The sequence below is a fragment of the Meriones unguiculatus genome, chromosome 8 (genome assembly GCF_030254825.1).
Source record: "Meriones unguiculatus strain TT.TT164.6M chromosome 8, Bangor_MerUng_6.1, whole genome shotgun sequence".
Taxonomy (NCBI): Eukaryota; Metazoa; Chordata; class Mammalia; order Rodentia; family Muridae; genus Meriones; species Meriones unguiculatus.
Genome location: NC_083356.1, coordinates 18,580,567 through 18,586,566, shown reverse-complemented (window position 1 = coordinate 18,586,566; position 6,000 = coordinate 18,580,567).

Sequence of the window (6,000 nt, the reverse complement as noted above, 5' to 3'; positions counted from 1 at the left end):
ACCTAGAAACAGTGTTGTTTTACTGTGGTGAGCAAATGACCTCTCCACGGGAAGTCCCTTTGAGAAAGTCATCACCTCTCCCTAGCCTGCCCTCTGCTGGCAGCTGAGGACTGCTCCCTGCCCTACATCTGCGATGTTCCTGTGTGGAAGTCCCTTCTCATTCCCTCAGCTTCCCAGCTGCCTTCAGGGCAGGGCCTCCTCGGGAGCCCCGACCCCCAGCCCCCATCACTTCTCTAAGAACACCAATCTTACCACTGTTGCTTCTCAAAAGCATTCAGTGGCTGCCTAGCACCTACAGAAAGGGTCCAAACTCTTCAGCCAGCCAGCCAGCATCCTTTACCATCTGCCCCCAACCCCACGCCGCCATCTTTTCGAAATGATCCCACACTATTTCCTAGCTTCGCATACTGTTTCTGTTCTCTGTTAGGCAGAGAGCAGAGCTTGGAAAACCAGCTCCCTGCAGAAGCCACCCCACACAGCCCACATCGGAAAGGATGGAACATCCCCTCCGCTCTGGCCTGGAGTCTGGGAAGTCTAAGAGGATGGGCAGCAGGGTCTTAAAAGGTACAGGAAAAAAAAAAAGGCAACTGGGGTTGAGGACTTAGCACATTCAGTATAGTACTTACCATGGAAGCATATGGCCTGAGTTGGAACCACTGACCTCATAGGAAAAATAATGGTGATGGATGCTTACGATACCAGTTCTGGGAAGGTGGAGACAGGCAGATCTCGAGGGCTCTATGGCCAGTCGAGTCTAATGACTGAACTCCAGGCCCCAGTGAGAGACCTGTCTCAAAAACCCAGTAAAGCTCACTGCCAAGCCTGCCGAGCTGGGTTCAGTTCCGGGAACCCACTGGCGGAAGGAGATAATGGACTCCAGAAGGCAGAAGTCCTGCTCCACACAAGCCGCTTGGCATGAGCATGCCTACAGATAAAGTGAATGAAGACAACAAAAGTAGGCTGGAGAGATGGCTCGGCGGTTAAGAGCACTGGCTGCTCTTCCTGGAGGTCCTGAGTCCAATTCCCAGCAACCACATGGTGGCTCACAACCATCTGTAATGAGACCTAGTGCCCTCTTCTGGCTGGCAGGCATACATGCAGATAGAGCACTCACACACATAAACACACACACACACACAACGGTAAATGACTTCTGAAGAAAGACATCTGAGGTTGTTCTCTGGACACACCACACATACACAGACACACACATTCATGCTACAGCAACAATGTTAACGAACACCATTCTCACACTTTTTTTTTTGTTTTTGTTTTCTGAGAGACAGTGTTTTTCCGAGTAGCCCTGGCTGTCCCAGAACTAGCTCTGTAGACCAGGCTAGCCTCGAACTCCCTGCCTGTCTCTGCCTCCCTGAGTGCTGGGATTGAAGGCGTGTGCTACTACCGACAGGCCTGTTCTAGCACTTTTTAACCCAGTGTCTTCCCTTCCTCAGCCATAGGAGGCAGGAGGCTAACTACCATCTGGCAGATGTGGAAGCAAAGCTCAGAGAGGCTTAGTAACTGCCTTGTAGTCACTCAGCAAGGCAGCTAAGCTAGACTCCTGGTCCTGCCACTGAGGAGCCATTAGCACTAAAATCTTGCCCATGTGTCTTTCAGTTCCTAAACTCACACATAGCTAGAGAGTGATAAGAGTCATTTCCACACTCCAGGCTCACGCCCCTGGGCATTGTTCCACTGTTGTGACCAGGTGTTTCCTTGCTGTTACACTCCCTCTCTGCTTTTTCCACTTGAAAGCAGTCTCCTGCCTAGAGCCACTCAGGAAGTCACATGGTACCTTCAATAGCACCTTCTGCCCCTCAGAGGCTGTGTGGCCCGTGAGAAGTCCCCATCATTCTTTGCGTCTGTCTCCTCTTGTCCAGTGAAGGACAAATCTGTGAGGGTTAAGGTGTCTTCTTGGACCCCGTGATGTTCTACCTCTCGGGCTAGCTGCATTTTTTATTAACTCAGTGCCCATAAGGCTTTGAGAAATGGCATCTGTAAAAGTCATTAACCGTAGCCCGGCTCAGTGGGGCATGCCTGTGATCCCAGCACTCAGGGAAGCAGAGTCAGGTTCAGAGTTCCAGGCCAGCCTGGTCTACAAAGTGAGTCCAGGACAGCCAAGAATACACAGAGAAATCCTGTCTCCAAAAGAAAAAAAAAGTCACTGACTGTATCATAGCCCTGTCCAGTGACACTGGGGCCTGTAGGTCCTTACCTCACTATGGAAGGTGGCACAGAGCCCAGGGCTGGCTGCCTTGAGACACTCCCTCACACACCTTTCGTGCACCCCTCCCAGCCCCTGACATACAGGCTGGTCAATCTGTCTACTTGCAAGGTAAGATCAGGCAAAGCTCCCGTCAACCCAGGGAGGGATTCAACCTCTCCTAAAACCCAACTGTGTCCAAACGCCTCATTCCCAGAGACTGAAACTAGGGTGTCTCGGGAGAAGGAGGGACCTACTGTAGGCTTAGAGTAGCTCCAAGAAAGCGTAAAGTTGGGGTTCTGCTCTTGAGTGGTGCTGTGGGTGGCAGGAGGTTCTGGTGGACTGTTAACAACCTTATCCACAGGGCAGGAGCCCAGGCAAGAGGCTGGGGCCTGACTGGTGAGCCAGCTGTGGTCCCTGTCGGCCTAGTTGGGGTGAAATGGGCAACCCATGACTTGGATAGCAGTCACACTGTTCCCTGCTTTAGAATCACTGGATTAGGGGCTGGAGACACGGCTCAGCAGTTAGGAGTGCTAAGCGCTCTTCCAGAGAACCCAGGTCCAGTTTCCAGTACCCGTATGATGGCTCTCAACTGTCTATAACTCTGGCCCCAGGGATCCAATGCTTTCTTCTGGCTTGTGTAGAAAATGCATGAGCCCGGTACACATACATGTATGCAGAACACCTATAAAAATACAGCTTTAAATTAAAACAAACAAACAAACAAAACACAGGACAGTTGGAGAGTGTTCCACAGGTGGTAACCAAAGTCCCAGGACAGCCTTGTTCAACATGACTGACTCCTGGCTCTCAGTGCTTTCTTCTTGGGAACAATGTCAGAGGCCAGGAGCCTCCCACCCATGCCCTCCTCACCTGGAGCAGCCCATGGTGCCCCAAATAGGACCTCTTAGTCTTTCCCTAACACCTGACATTGTTTCAGGCTACTAGGGCCTGAGATCTAGAAAAAAAGGTTGAACAGGACAGGACAGGGTGACAGACAGGAGAGCATTAGAGTGGGAAAAAAAAATCAAGGTAACCTTGCTCCTGGATGGAATTTAGGGGAGGGCATTAAGGTGCCATGAGGCACAGCTGGAGGAAGGTGCCCAGTGGGCTAGGTGACAAGACCCGCCAGCATGGAAATGGCCTGGAGGTTCTGGGCAAGACTGACCTGTTAACAGCTTCCTTTCAGCCTGCCAAGCTCAGGGGGGAAAGCTCCTGCCCATGCCCTCTTCCCATGCTCTCTGTCACCCTGGAGGTCACAGTGCCCTCCACCTCTGCCTACAAACTGCAAGAGTGCCACCAGGTGTCACAGAAGGAGGGGCCTGCCCTGCCTCAGGTGTGCTATTCAGAAGGGAAAGGGTGAGGCTGGAGGGAATGGGAGAGGTGGGACATGGAAATAGACCAATGGGGAGACGGTGACAAAAGGGACAGCATTGGGGTGATACAAATCAAGAACACTTAGTTCCTAGATGGAATTTGGAGGTGTGTGTGTATGAGAGAGAGAAGAGGAGGAGGAGAAGGAAAAAGAGGAGGAGAAGGAAGAGAGGAGAGGAGGTACAGGGGAGCGGAGAAGAGGGGAGACCATTGAGATCCCAGAAACTCAAGGCAAGAGGCACCAATGGACCAGCTGCTGAGAGTGACAGGGTTCCGGAGCGGTGACACCAAGCATGAGCTGTCAGCGTTGGCAGTAGGTGGGCCTATGAGAGAAGATCAACAGTGAACCGCAGCTGACTTCAGACCTACAAGGCAGGGTCAGGGGGAATTAAGCCTGAGAACATATGGACAAACCAGAACAGGCGCCGCGTCCACTGTCTCCTGTTCTTGTTTTGACATGAAGGTTTTTGGTTGTTTTGTTTGTTGTTGTGGTTTGGTTTTTGAGACAGGATTTCTCCTTGGAGACCAGGCTGGCCTCGAACTCACAGAGATCCATCTGCCTCTGCCTCCCAGAGGGCTGACAGTACAAGTGTTGCCGCCACGCCTGGCTTTTTTTTTTTTTGTAAGATCTTAAATTGGTTTTATTTTATATCTAGGGTTAGATAACACTTCATTCCACAAAATAGAATGTGTTCCTGAAGAATGCTGTTTCTAACTTCAAAGCTTTGCAGATACAGTTGAAACTAGGAAGAACGATACAAGAAAAAAGTATTTTCCCACAGGAAAAGCTTCCTAAGCGAGAAAAGGAGAAAAGGGAAACCCCAGGGAGCTGTTACCTCATAGCAGGTCCTGAAAGGTCACAGGGCACTTGGATGACACAGCTCACATTGAGTAACACAGTGAAGAGCTAGGTGTCAGGCCAGGACCCTGTGGCACGGCACTCCAGCTCCACAGCAGACCCAGCCTAGGCTCCACCCCCACCGGACCCCGACATGGCCTGACACGGATGTGAAAGTGTCACGCAGAGGGAGTGTGCTGGTTTATTGGAGAAGGATGGCCCAAAACCCAGGGAGAGAAGAGGTGTGTGAGCCTGAGGGCGATGACATTGTGGAGGGAGCCAGTCAGGCAGGAACCTGGACCAGATGGCCTAGGACTGGCCCAAGCACAGGACGGCAGCAGACCCATATTGGAGAAAAAGGCTGCTGGACAAGGGTAGTCCCAAGACAGATGGTTACTCTAGCAGAGACTTGGGTACCAGACAAGGGAGGCAGAGTAAGGGGGCTGAGGGTCCGGGGGCCACAGCACAGGCACCACAGCAGTCCCTGTGGGCAGACAGTAGGTTAACCCTGGGACAGTTCACATGTATCGTAAGTCATGAAAATAACTAGACACATGGGACCCACTCATCCCAAGGGAGAGTAACAGGACTGTCATCCCGGAGTCCCAAGGAGGATGAGTGCCTGAGCCCTGTGCTGGACAATAAGCAGGACCGTCTCCCAGCTCATGGTTCCTCAAGGGCTGTACCACCACCACACGGCAACGCTTCTTCTGGCAGATGTGAGAAAGAGGATAGCCGGAAGAAGAGTACAGAGAGGGGAGAGAAAGCAGCAGAGTGAACCTGGCCAAGGGGGGATGGGAGGTGGTGAGAGAGGAAGAGAGGAGAGGGCCAAGAGAGAGCGAGCAAGAGAGCAAGCCACACAGAGAGAGAGACACACACACACACACACACACACGCTGGAGGGGTTTAGGGTAGGCACCAGGGTGAGGAGAGCTGAGGAGCCACAGGTACTGAGTGAGCCTGAAGGCCAGGATGTGCTTTTGGTATGCTAACAAGAAGCACAGTTAGCCATTTGTCCTGTCAGGTGCCACCAGGATCTCTTATTCTATATTGTAAGAAACCAAAGATCCAAGAGCCATGGGGACCACACAGATCACAACTAATGAACACAGAGCCAGACCTTAAAGCCCGGGCCCGAGTCTGGTCACCAACACATAGCACTGCACCTAGGTGACACATGACGCCCAGGGTCCTGCGTGACCAGGAAGTCACAGAGAAGAATCGCCGGTCCCTTTTCAGATGCTGGCTGAATGTGCTGTGTGACTGCTCCTCTCATCTTGCATGGCACCAAGCACACTGCAGGGGACCTTTCCTTTATTAGCAATGACACGTTAAAAACACGGACAGGTGTGTAGAGAGACATAGGCACACATGACATGACATGTTGATCAGCACAGCTGGACGCAGGGGTCTTTCAAGACAAATTCCAGGTAGTGACTAGCATACCAGGTGACAGGTGTCGGATGTGACTGTCAGAGAGAGGCTGTCATTAAGAACCCCACTTGTGCCAGGTGGTGGTAGCAGACGCCCTTAATCCCAGCTCTTGGGAGGCAGAGGTCAGCCTGGTCTACAGAGCAAGGTCCAGGAC